This window comes from Tachyglossus aculeatus, chromosome 11 (genome assembly GCF_015852505.1).
Source record: "Tachyglossus aculeatus isolate mTacAcu1 chromosome 11, mTacAcu1.pri, whole genome shotgun sequence".
Classification (NCBI taxonomy): domain Eukaryota; kingdom Metazoa; phylum Chordata; class Mammalia; order Monotremata; family Tachyglossidae; genus Tachyglossus; species Tachyglossus aculeatus.
In genome coordinates, this window is record NC_052076.1 from 11,822,914 (window position 1) to 11,835,274 (window position 12,361).

Sequence of the window (12,361 nt, forward strand, 5' to 3'; positions counted from 1 at the left end):
GCTGTGGGTGATGCCAATCCAATAGGATAAGCCTATTGCCATTCCAGTCTGACTGGAATTATCTTCTGCGGGATTAAAGCACATAAATATTTTCCAGTGGGGAAATTAAAGAGAAGGGGGAGTGCAATTTTTTTTTAAAGAAATTGCTTCTTCACGTGGCAGTCTTTGCAGATTCAGATTCCAGTGCAGAAAAACAACACAAAAGATATAAAAATCCTTGCTGCAGGCACTTGAGTTCAATGTATTTGCATATACAATAATTCAGGTCATTTGCTCTATCCCCACCCCCTTTTAGCTGATGCTCCCTTAGGCATACCGTAACTGTTTTCTACTTGCGGGGGCTTTTGTGCACTGAAATCATAAGGTGTTTTTCTTACTTTGTGACGTTCCCTAGAGTTTTCTTCAGTGACTTACTTAAAGAAAAACAAATAATCATTGTGCATACTTGATTCTGTACTGGAATTGCTCAGTGTTTGTATGCAAATAGAAGCACGTGGTTCAGTCTTTCCAGCAGTAAAAAGCACATTTGTTATGATTAAATCCCGATGGAAGAACTTGGGTTTGGGACTATTCAGCACCCTGCTTCCTTGGAGGTAAAGGTAGGTGACTTTCTAGAGGTCTTGAATGAAAAGGATTATGGAAGCATTTTTCATCCGTCACATGGGCCTGCCAGTCTTCCTCGGACTTTGTATGATCTCAGTGGCATCTCTTAGGACATTTCATATCGAGCAGAGATGGAGCTATTCTCAACGGTAAGTGTGTCAACTGTTGTGAGTTTTGCTTGGTGAGGAATCAAGGGTGAAATCTGAAAGCAGATATAATACTCTGCAAGTTGGGCTGCTCTGTCCTTTTTCCATGACACCAGACACCTCTGGTCTCAATGCTGGACCTTCCGATTACATTCCACCCAGTTTTGTGGTGGTTTCTTTTAATATGGACACACATTCACAAATAATTTCACTTGAGAAGAGTAGACCTGAATGTGCCCTGGGGTATCCCACTGCTATCTCTATCCTTGGATTACACATTCTTTGTGGTCTGATCAAAGAAGAAGGTGACTTGAAAAAAATAGAACTTTGTAGAATTTCCTTCTATTCACTGGTGGATTCAGTAGAGTGCTGCCATTTTTAAAATTATTGACATAAGGGAAAGGGATAATTTATGAGGTTCTAGTAGGTAGAGAACCTTGAGGAGGATTTTAATTTGATTTTGCTGCCTTAGTGCTGGGTAGCAGTCATTCTTAAACCAGCCAAATACAGAGCCTTACTGCTAAGTAGACTACAAGAAGTATTTGTCAGTTTTTAATATTTGTCCTGCAAATTTGTGGCTGGTAATAGATCATAAAGAGTGAATGTTTTTCCACTGAGTGGCCTTGAGATTGATAAGAGCTAAGAGGTATTACCCTGATTTCTCTCCTCCCCAGCCCCCACACCATAAGAGATCTGTATTTATCACCCAAAGTGATTTTTTTCTTTTTGGTTCACGGGCCATGTTATTGTCTAGGAATATATATGATTTTTAATACGTTCATTTTAAAAAATTAAAAAAATACTAAAGACCAACAAAAAAACCTTCTTGCACCCAGAAGTTACCAAAAAGTGTTCCCAAACAAGCTGTCAATTTTATGGAAACATTATAGAAATTGCACTTGTTAGTTGGTATCCTAAATCAGAAATAGGCCTGTGTCAGTTCATATGCTTTTTCAGGAAGCTTGCAGTGACTTAAGTGCTTACTATGTGCCAAGCCCTAGGGTAGATACAAGATAATTCGGTCCCACATAGGGCTCCCAGTCTAAATAGGAGGGAAAAGGTATTAAATCTCCATTTTGCAGATAAGGGAAGTGAGTGACTTGCCCAAGGTCACACAGCAGACAAATGGTGGAGTTGGAATTAGAACCCAGGTCGCTGACTCCCAGGCCCGTTCTTTATCCAACTAGGCCATGCAGCTTCATGCTCATTTGGTTCCAGCCCTAGGTTCAGTGGCTGGTTCCCATAGTGTTCAGAAAGTAGGTGGAATTGTATGAGACTGGGGGTGTCCAAGTCCACCTCTGCTGTTGTGTTGCTTGTGCAGGTGGTGTGACTTCTTGTAATAATGATAATGATAATTACAATAGCTATAGTATTTGTTAAGCACTTTCTCTGTGCTGGCACTGTACTAAGCACTGGAGAGGATACAAGCAAGTCAGGTTGGGAACGGTCCTTGTCCCATGTGGGGCTCAAAGTTTCAATCGCCATTTTACAGATGAGGGAACTGAGGCCCAGAGAAGTGAAGTGACTTGCCCAAGGCCACACAGCCGACAAGTGGTGGAACCGGGATTAGAACCCATGACCTGGTAGAGACACTATCCCTGCTGGAGTGCCCTAAGACAGCTGGGTAGAGAGGTGGTAGTGATCCAGAGGGTGAGAGGGCTAAAAGAGAGGTGTGGTCCAAGTCCAAGTTGCGAAACCTTTAGAGCAGGTACCTCTGCTCCGTGATTCCATGTAGTGAGCTAGTTGGTCCTTTAGGAAGAAGATGATGAATCGTCAATCAGTAATTTCCATGACTGTGTAAGGCTGCTTTGGATTTGCTTTTGGAAGATCTGCAATATTCAGTTTTTCCATATCCTGGGGTGAGCTTTTGAAGTTTACTCAACATGAAAGTGCACTGCAGTTTGCTGGATCCCACATTTGGAAGTAGTTGTTTACCACTGCACAAAGGAATAAAATCACTGGCTCATCACATTAGTAGAAGTTTGAGAAAATTCAACCTTTTTATTTGACAGTTTTAAAGGTGTGTTTTTAAAATGCACAGGCAGAAATGCTGACTGTAATCCTTTTTCAGATGTCCATTGTTTAATAGAATATTTTGTTTGGTAATTAGGACCCATTTAACTGTTTTTGAAGTGGGTGATCTAAAGTGTAATTTTCCTCCCTCTAATCCAGGTTCCTTTGGCCAAAAATCGCCAGGAATGGAGGCAAAAAAAAAAAAAATCTGCCTTCCGCTGCATGGCAAAACATTGATTGCATTGCAATCAGGAAACAATTAGGACAAATGAAGGAATGGGTGTGTTCTGTACCCTATTTTTATTTATTATATAGAAGAGTTACCACTTGCATCCTTAGACATTCTCAGTATTTTCCTTTCAGGTTGACTTGGCAATGACAGATTTGTCCCTTTGGGTTGGAACATAGTGAATTAGAATTTTATCCCCAGAGAAAAAACAATTGAACCTCTTTTCCCCAAAGCTTTCTACATACATATGTTTAATAATTCCTGCATTTATAAGTATGCTTAGGTGAATTGATGCATTTATTTATTTACATTTTTCTTTTAAGGGGAGTAAACTTTAAAGCAAAAAAATTTACTACATTTGACAAGCTGCTTACCTTTTGGAAGTGTGTTAATTCTTTTGGGAGGCTGTCGTCCTCTTAATTTCCCTGGAGGTGGAGTAGGGGCTCAGGGGAGGTGGGAGTAGGACACACAAATCACGTAAATGAAATGTTCTGGGTGAATCCTCAATGGATTCCAACCGTAGTTTTCAGTTCTCTAAGTCAACCTACCCACAATCCGAATTGGAGAAGGAATGAGGTCAGCAAGTTCCTGGAGTCTTCATCAGTCTCATCCTAACAAGTGGACAGGATTAATTGTAGTAGTATTATTTTTAAGCATCTTCTGGGCACATCATGCTCTATTTTACCCCAGTGCTTAATACAGTGCTTAACACACATAGTAAGTGCTTAACAAATCACATTAATACTATTATTATTATTATTGTTGTTGTTGTTTTGTGGTATTTAAGGATTTAGTATGTGCCAGGCACTGTACTAAGCACTGAGGTAGATACAAGCTAGTCAGGTTAGACACAGTCTTAATCCCCATTTTACAGGTGAGGTAATTTAGGCACAGGGTACTTTAGTGACTAGCCCAAGGTCACACAGCAGACAATTTTTATTATTATGATGGAGGTGGGAAGCACAAACAAAACAGAGCACACAAGTAATTGAATGTGCAATTGAATAAATAGGTACACAAGTGCTTGAGGTAAATTATAAGTTTATGGACCTCAGATGGAAAAAGCTACCCTTATTCTTATATAACAGTGTTTGGCATCTGGTCTGTTGACACCTTAATATTGAGTTAATGTCATCCATTAATTTAATGTGATTTGTTACATAGCGCACTAGACTGAACCTAGTTGAATAAAGAGGCCGGCCGTTTGTTTTACTGAATGAGGTCAGGTAAAGACAGCTCCGTTCTCAAATGGTGAACCACAGCGAATAGATAATCAATAGCATTGCTTTTGATACTTCACAAATCTAAATTTGAGTGGCACATGATTGACTTACATGGGTGAAGACTGGCTTTGTGTGTGTTGGGTAGAAAAGGTTAAGGATCCTAGTGGACCACAAGTTTGACCAGCTGGGGCATACTTGCCTGGAAGTGAAGGAATGAACTACACAATTCCTGAAGCAGGAGTACGGTCGTTCCTCCATGATCGATTGCTTTGGGTAAGAGGCATGGAGTTCAATTTCAGGCTTCACACTTGATTGCATTATCTTGGAATTTCCCAGGGTGCAAAAGAAGGCTAGAACTTCAAAGCTTTGCTCCAATGTGAACTAATCAGCAGCTATAAAATACTTTGAAGTCCTTGAGTAAAAGTCCCCTTAAAAGTGCAAATAGTTATTATTAGTGTAGCAGTAATGCATAATTAGTCCTAACATGTATGAGATTTGGAAAGCTCTGTGTGTAGCTCTGAAAATCGCTTGTGGGAAATGCTCCAGGTTTTCCATTTGCCTTGCCCCAGTTTTTCCTGCGTTCACAAACTGTAGACTAGGGCAAAACGTTTGTGTGACCTGTTTTTCCACGGGCCCAGAATTGTGGCGAGGAGAGGGAGCCTGTTATGGAACCAATTCCAGGGTTTCCGTGGCCCCGGCTAGCCGCTTTCCGCAGCTCCTGAATTCCTGCAAGAGCCCCGCCCCTTGGTGCCCCGGCTACAGGCTCCTTCCTCCTCCTTCTCCCTCCTCCTTCCCTTCTCCCTCTGCCTGTGGTTCCCCTCTGCCTTCGCATCTCCTCCTACACTTCTTTTTCTCTCCCCATCTCTTGCCCTCCTCTTTTTCTTCTCCTCTTCTCCTCCTCCTCTTCCTCCTCCTTTCCTCCTCCTCTTTTCCTCCTTCCCTTCTCCCTCCTCCTTCACGTCTTCTCCTCCTTCACTTTTTCTCTCCCCATCTTTTGTCCTCCCCTTTTCCTCCTCCTCTTTCCCTCCTCCTCTTTTCTGCCTTCTCTTTTCCTGCACTCTTTTCCTCTTCCTCCTCTTTCTCTTTTTCTCCTCTTTTCCTCTTTCCCTCCTCCTCCTTTCCTCTTCCTCCTCTTTTCTTCCTTCCGTCCTCCTCCCCTCCTCTTTCTCCCCTCACCCCCACCCCACCCGGGAAATGGGGGTTGGGGCTGCGGAGCCCTAATTAATTTCCCTACTCTGGAGCCCCAGCTCCCCAGTGCTTGACGAGGAGGGCAGAGATGTTCTGGTGGGGGTGGGGGAAAGGGGTGAAGGGGGAAGGAGGAGGGGAGGGGGCCTTCCGAGCCTGCAAAAGGGAGAAGAGGGCCAGGGCAGCCCCCGGCCAGGTGATGATGATGATGATGATGGCATTTATTAAGCGCTTACTATGTGCAAAGCACTGTTCTAAGCGCTGCAGAGGTTACAAGGTGATAAGGTTGTTCCACGGGGGGCTCACAGTCTTAATCCCCATTTTACAGATGATGTCACTGAGGCCCAGAGAAGTTAAGTGATTTGCTCAAAGTCACACAACTGACAGTTGGCGGAGTTGTGATTTAGACTTTTAGACTGTGAGCCCACTGTTGGGTAGGGACTGTCTCTATGTGATGCCAATTTGTACTTCCCAAGCGCTTAGTACAGTGCTCTGCACATAGTAAGCGCTCAATAAATACGATTGATTGATTGATTGATTGATTGTGATTTGAACTCATGATCTCTGACTCCAAAGCCTTTCTTTCCACTGAGCCACGCTGCTTTGCTGTGTACGTAAGCCCCTGCACAGGGCGGGAAGGCAAAGGAGGCCTGGGAAAACCAGCAGTTTTTGGTGGGAAACCCCAAACTTTCAAAGAAGCCCTTGTTGTACCGTCCCCCCCCCCCGCCCCCCGCAGATCCAGCCTGCTTCATAGGGAGCTTTCTTCCAATCTCTGATCTCTCTCCTGCCACACCCTAACACTTTCCCCATAGCTCCCTTGTGACCCCGTGCCCACCCTGTCCCTGGGAAGCAGCTCCCCGCCTCCATCTGCAGCATTGGAGCCCTGGAAGAGAGGAAAGACTCACCCTTCTGCACCCCCCCCCCCCCGCAATTCATCCCGTGGAAGTGGGAACCTGATGGGCAAAGGGAGGAGAGAAGGTCGGAGCTTCGAGCCAACAAGTGGGGCTGGACTGAGATTTCTGGAAGCTCCCCATCATCTCATGATCCCCTGAAATTCTAATCTCAGAGCTTGCCAGTTAGAAAGTGGTAAATGTCTACTTTCAAATTAGAAGTAGGTTTCCTGAAAGAGGGGTTAAAAAACCCCTAAAAACTTAGTATTTAATAGATTGGGAGGGTCTATACTCCCAAATTAATGAAATACCCTTCAGAAAGTCTTAAGTCTTTACCTAGATGACATTGTTTTGGATTTGGAACACTGGAATGGGAATATGCTTGTGCTTATCCATAAATCAGTAGTAGGCTATATATTGAACTCTTGCTGTAGTATCCAATTAGAGAGAATCTTGAACTACTTTCTTCTGTCAGATTGATTTGCATTAGTAATAACTTCAGTCCTCAAGTTTATAGGGTGTTGTATATCTCTTTGTGATTAAATATCAGAATTTTTTCTCCTGGTCTTCACCTCCCCCCTGTTTGATGCAAAGTACCACAACCAATTCTTGCATTTCAGTTGGATGAAGGCAGATACCAATTTTTATCATACCACCTACATTTAAATGGACAGATAAAATCATACCCTTGTCTTCCCTTCCTGTTGGCTCCTTGTGTAAACCATTAATCTTTTTGGCCAGCCGTGGCCCCGGACACTGGGGTTAGTGTTCTTCATTGACCAATTTCCTGTTGGATTGGTTTTTTTTTTTCCTGTCAGTCATAGTCTCCACAGTGCCCATGTGGATCGCTTTAAGGTAGAGATTGAATTATTGGCATCCGTGACTTGAGTTTAAAACTCTTAAGTTTCATTTCAGGGCTTCAAGGCTCTCCATCACCTCGCCCCCTCCTACCTCACCTCCCTTCTCTCCTTCTACTGCCCAGCCCGCACCCTCCGCTCCTCCACCACTAATCTCCTCACTGTACCTCGCTCTCGCCTGTCCCGCCATCGACCCCCGGCCCACGTCATCCCCCGGGCCTGGAATGCCCTCCCTCTGCCCATCCGCCAAGCTAGCTCTCTTCCTCCCTTCAAGGCCCTGCTGAGAGCTCACCTCCTTCAGGAGGCCTTCCCAGACTGAGCCCCTTCTTTCCTCTCCCCCTCGTCCCCCTCTCCTTCCCCCCGTCTTACCTCCTTCCCTTCCCCACAGCACCTGTATATATGTATATATGGTTGTACATATTTATTACTCTATTTATTTATTTATTTATTTATTTTACTTGTACATTTCTATCCTACTTATTTTATTTTGTTGGTATGTTTGGTTCTGTTCTCTGTCTCCCCCTTTTAGACTGTGAGCCCACTGTTGGGTAGGGACTGTCTCTATGTGATGCCAATTTGTACTTCCCAAGCGCTTAGTACAGTGCTCTGCACATAGTAAGCGCTCAATAAATACGATTGATTGATTGATTGATTGATTGATTTCTCTTTGGTTTTGAACATTCTACGCTCCCTTTCTGTGAAACCTGACCCACCATGTAACTTCCCTTCCCAAGATCCACAGTACCCAAGACACTGATTTTGAACACACACAATGGTTAGATTTACGTATTGCCAATGTTCTTTATATAGTCCCCATCTTTGGCAAAGGGAGGAGTAATTCCATACTAATAACATAGCAGCTAGTTCTTTTCCAATCAAAACAGAAAATGTTAATCATTTCCATCTTTTCGTTTGAAGCGCTTTGTAGGAGATAAAGCAAAGAAAAAACCTCTTTCTGCTATTAATATTTTGCCAGCCTCAACATGGGGGAAAAGTAATTTTATTATTGTGGCATTTCAATAGTAAGTATTATGGCTACATAGTACATTCTGCTCCATCTCCTGCTAGTCATTTCTCATGCCAAGCCTACAGTTTTAAGTTTGAAATGACTGTTTGGCCTCAGCTCACATTTTTTTTTTAATGGGAAGAACTTTAATTTCACTCTACTCACTCTATGTAGCCCTATTTTCAGGTAAGTAATTTAAAAAGTCATTGTATCTGAGTTAATATTTTACACACCCACTATCTGAATACAGTGCTCTGCACACAGTAAATGCTCAATAAATACCATTGTTTATTGTTGGCTATACACTTTCATGTGCAGTTTTTTCCATTTTAAACTTAAAAATCATTGGACATTTGAATTCTGGTTAAATTGTTGTTCTGTGAGACCCCTGAAGGACTGGAACCATCTCTAATTCTCATTTATGTATTGCCTTTCTGTGCTTAGTACAGTGCTGTGCATACAGTTAGAACTTAATACATACCAGTTTCACATTTGAATTTTGTATGTATAAACTGGGAAGTCTTAATGTTACATTAACACAGGAAAGCTCTTTAAATGAAATTTTAAAATATCTTTTGGAGAAAAATCAGTTTTATGGTCTCCATGATGGACTTAAAGGAAAACTTGGCAAATTTAGAATAAATTGATGTGTTGATTACTCTATTTAACCCCAAGGAAAATAAACCTCCCTGCCCTGGATAACAGTAGTACGTGGAAATGTCTGCAGTTATATCCGCATGAAGTTTTGATGTTGATTCTTTGCTAGATTATTTTCCTATGAGATATTATGCTAAGGTCATAGAAGATGGAATGTATACAGGCTGCCAGATTAGTGTTTAAAAGAAGGGAAAAGGTTGAGGACATGGATAATCTACAGCTTCCTGGTCTGCAGAGAGAAGCCCAGCATATATGCATGCCAGCTGGAGAGCAGCTGCTTTTCATTCTGACACAGAGATCTGGGTCATGTCAAAATACAGAACTCCGAGCTAGACCATTTTACTTATTTCTCACCAAGGTGGTTCCTTTAGATCCCTAGTCTTAGTTTTGAAGGCCACAGAACTTGAGTGAAAAGCCCCCTTAAAAAGATGGAGAGAAAAAAATCTGTTCGGTTGGAAACGGTGCAATTTAGGATGCAAATGAGCTCTTTTTAAATTTAGTTCTGTGATAGAACAACAGGCCTCGAAGTGTGTCTGGTTTGGGTTTCTGTATTTTAGAAGGGATTTGGAGAGCCTGGAGGGAGTCCAGAGAAGAGCAAGAAAAAATGATAAAAGGAATGGAAAATTGAACCAGTGAGGGAAGGTTAAAGAAGGAAGAGTTATTTAGAGGAAAAAATGGCTGGGAAAAAGATGTAATATCGGTGTTAAGCTATTTGAAGGGCTAAACAAAAGCGTAGGGAATCACTTCTGAAGACAAGTGAGATTTAGAATGCCCTTAAAGAGAAACTTCATTATCCCTTAGGGTGATTAAGACTTCCTGGAGAAATTAGCCCTTCCTGAAGAACATTAAAAAAGAAACAACCATCTTGGATTATTAATATTGTATGAAGTCGTGCTTTGAGACAGGGGTTGGGCCAGATGACCTCATTCAGTTTCAGCTCTAGGTGTGTGTTAAATGTCATAATTTTATATTGTCACACCAAATTGTATCTATTTTTTCCTCCAGAATCTGCCCCTTGCTTTTTTTTTAAAAAAGGGTATTTGTTAAACCCTTACTAAATGCAGGCACTGTACTAATTGCTGGGGTAGAAAAAAGATAATCAGGCTTTACGCAGTCCATGTCTCATGTGTGGCTCACCGTCCTAATCCCCATTTTACAAATGAGGTTACTGAGGCCCAGAGAAGTGAAGTGACTTGCCCAAGGTCACTCAGAAGACAAGTAGTGGATCTAGGAGTAGAACCCAAGTCTTTCTGACTCCCAGGCCCTTGCTCTATCTACTAGGCCATGTTTGGCTTTTCATCCAAACTGCCACCATGATGATCCAAGCCCGTATCATATCCTGGCTCGAATCCTGCATTGGCCTTCTCGCTAACCTTCCTGCCTCATCATCATCATCATCATCATCATCATCAATCGTATTTATTGAGCGCTTACTATGTGCAGAGCACTGTACTAAGCGCTTGGGAAGTCCAAATTGGCAACATATAGAGACAGTCCCTACCCAACAGTGGGCTCACAGTCTAAAAGGGGGAGACAGAGAACAAAACCGAACATACTAACAAAATAAAATAAATAGGATAGATATGTACAAGTAAGCCTCCAGCCACTCCCCTCTCCACTTCTTCACTCTGCTACCTGGATCATTTTATTTTATTGTGCGCATCTCTCCCTTCTCCTCAAAATCCTCCAATGGTTACCCTTTCCTCTCCACATCAAACAGAAAATTCTCACCATTGGCTTTGACACTCAATCAGCTCTCTCCCAGCTACTTATCCTCGCTCCACTTCCACTACAACTCAGCTTTTACCCTTTGCTCCTCTAAAGCCAACCTACTCACTGTGCCTCATTCTCATCTCTCAGTGTTGGACATTTTGCTCATACTCTCCTTCCCCTCAGGAGCTCCCTCCCCCTCCACACCAGGCAGAGTACTGCTCTTCCCATCTTCAGAGCCATTCTTAAATCACAGTTCCTCCAGGAGGCCTCCCTTGATGAATCTCTTTACTCTATTTCCCTCCCCTACTGCATCTTCATCCCTTTCACGTCATCTGGGCACTTGACATCACCTGCTAAGCATGTGCCCCCATAGCACATACATACATTTTTAACTCTGTTGCTTCTCTCCCTGTGATTTATTTTAATGTTTATCTCTCCATTTGGATTGTAAGTTCCTTGAGAGTAGGGATCATGACTATTGAATATATTTTCGTAATGTAGTGCTGTGCATAGAATAAGTGCTTAATAAATACTACTGTTTGGAAGCTGTTAATAATGACGAATTTGGGCATTCATTCCCATGTCCACTTATTGCCTCTGATAGAATTGGCCCTACATCCATTGGCCTGAATGGATTATTAGTATCCATAGAATTAAGGCTACCAGACTCCATCAGGAATGGGAGTGGAATATGAGGGTATTATTGGAGTGGTAAATAATCTTCTGGAAGTACAATTCTTAGTCTTCTTTCATCTCTTCCATTGGCAGTTAACCAGATCTGTTCCTTGTTTCATTTGCTAATGTTTTGACAGATGACCGGGAGGTAGCTACATTAAAGAGAAACAGATTTTCCCATTTGAAAAACTCCGGTTAAGCAAATAGAAGTAGACAGAAGTGTAAAAGCACTTTTAGGGCACTGAACATTTAAAGCAGTTACTGAACTAAAGTGGAGACTTGACCCACATGCAACTGATACTTTGTAGTTCCCTCTTGGGGATGAGGCAGACAATTCAGTTAAAGTACGACTTCTTTATAGTTGTGATCATTTGGAACGTTGCAGGTGATGAGGTGGTCGATATTGATTGGGAGTGTATTAGAGGTCATGCATTGTAAATATAGTAGGCTAGGTTTTTAAAATGGAAACGTCTCAATTTTTTTTTGCAGGGGGGTTCAGTTTATCCTCCTGAGAACTCACCCTGACCCAAATACTGTGGTGGGTAGCCAGTATTATGAAATGTTGCTATGTTAAACCTCTCACCAAAGCATGGGGTAGTGGATAGAGTATGGGCCCGGGAGTCAGAAGGTCATGGGTTCTAATCCTGGATCCGCTACTTGTATAATTTGGGCAAGTCACTTCACTTGCCTGTGCCTCAGTTCTCTCATCTGTAAAATGGATTAAGACTGTGAGCCCCATGTGGGACAGGGACTGTGAACAACCTGATTTGCTTGTATCCATCAATCAGTCAATCAATTGTATTTATTGAGTGCTTACTGTGTGCAGAGCACTGTACTAAGCGCTTGGGAAGTGCAAGTTGGCAACACATAGAGACAGTCCCTACCCAACAGTAGGCTCACAGTCTAAAAGGGGGAGACAGAGAACAAAACCAAACATACTAACAAAATAAAATAAATAGAATAGATATGTACAAGTAAAATAAATAGAGTAATAAATATGTACAAACATATATACATATATACAGGTGCTGTGGGAAAGGGAAGGAGGTAAGATGGGGGGATGGAGAGGGGGACGAGGGGGAGAGGAAGGAAGGGGCTCAGTCTGGAAAGGCCTCCTGGAGGAGGTGAGCTCTCAGTAGGGCCTTGAAGGGAGGAAGAGAGCTA

General features: G+C 42.5%; 1 protein-coding gene across 8 annotated transcripts in view; it reads left to right on the forward strand.

The window, feature by feature from the left end:
• The window catches only part of ARHGAP32 (Rho GTPase activating protein 32), a 368,515-nt gene that overhangs the window by 98,412 nt on the left and 257,742 nt on the right, over window positions 1–12,361 (forward strand). The window lies entirely within an intron of this gene.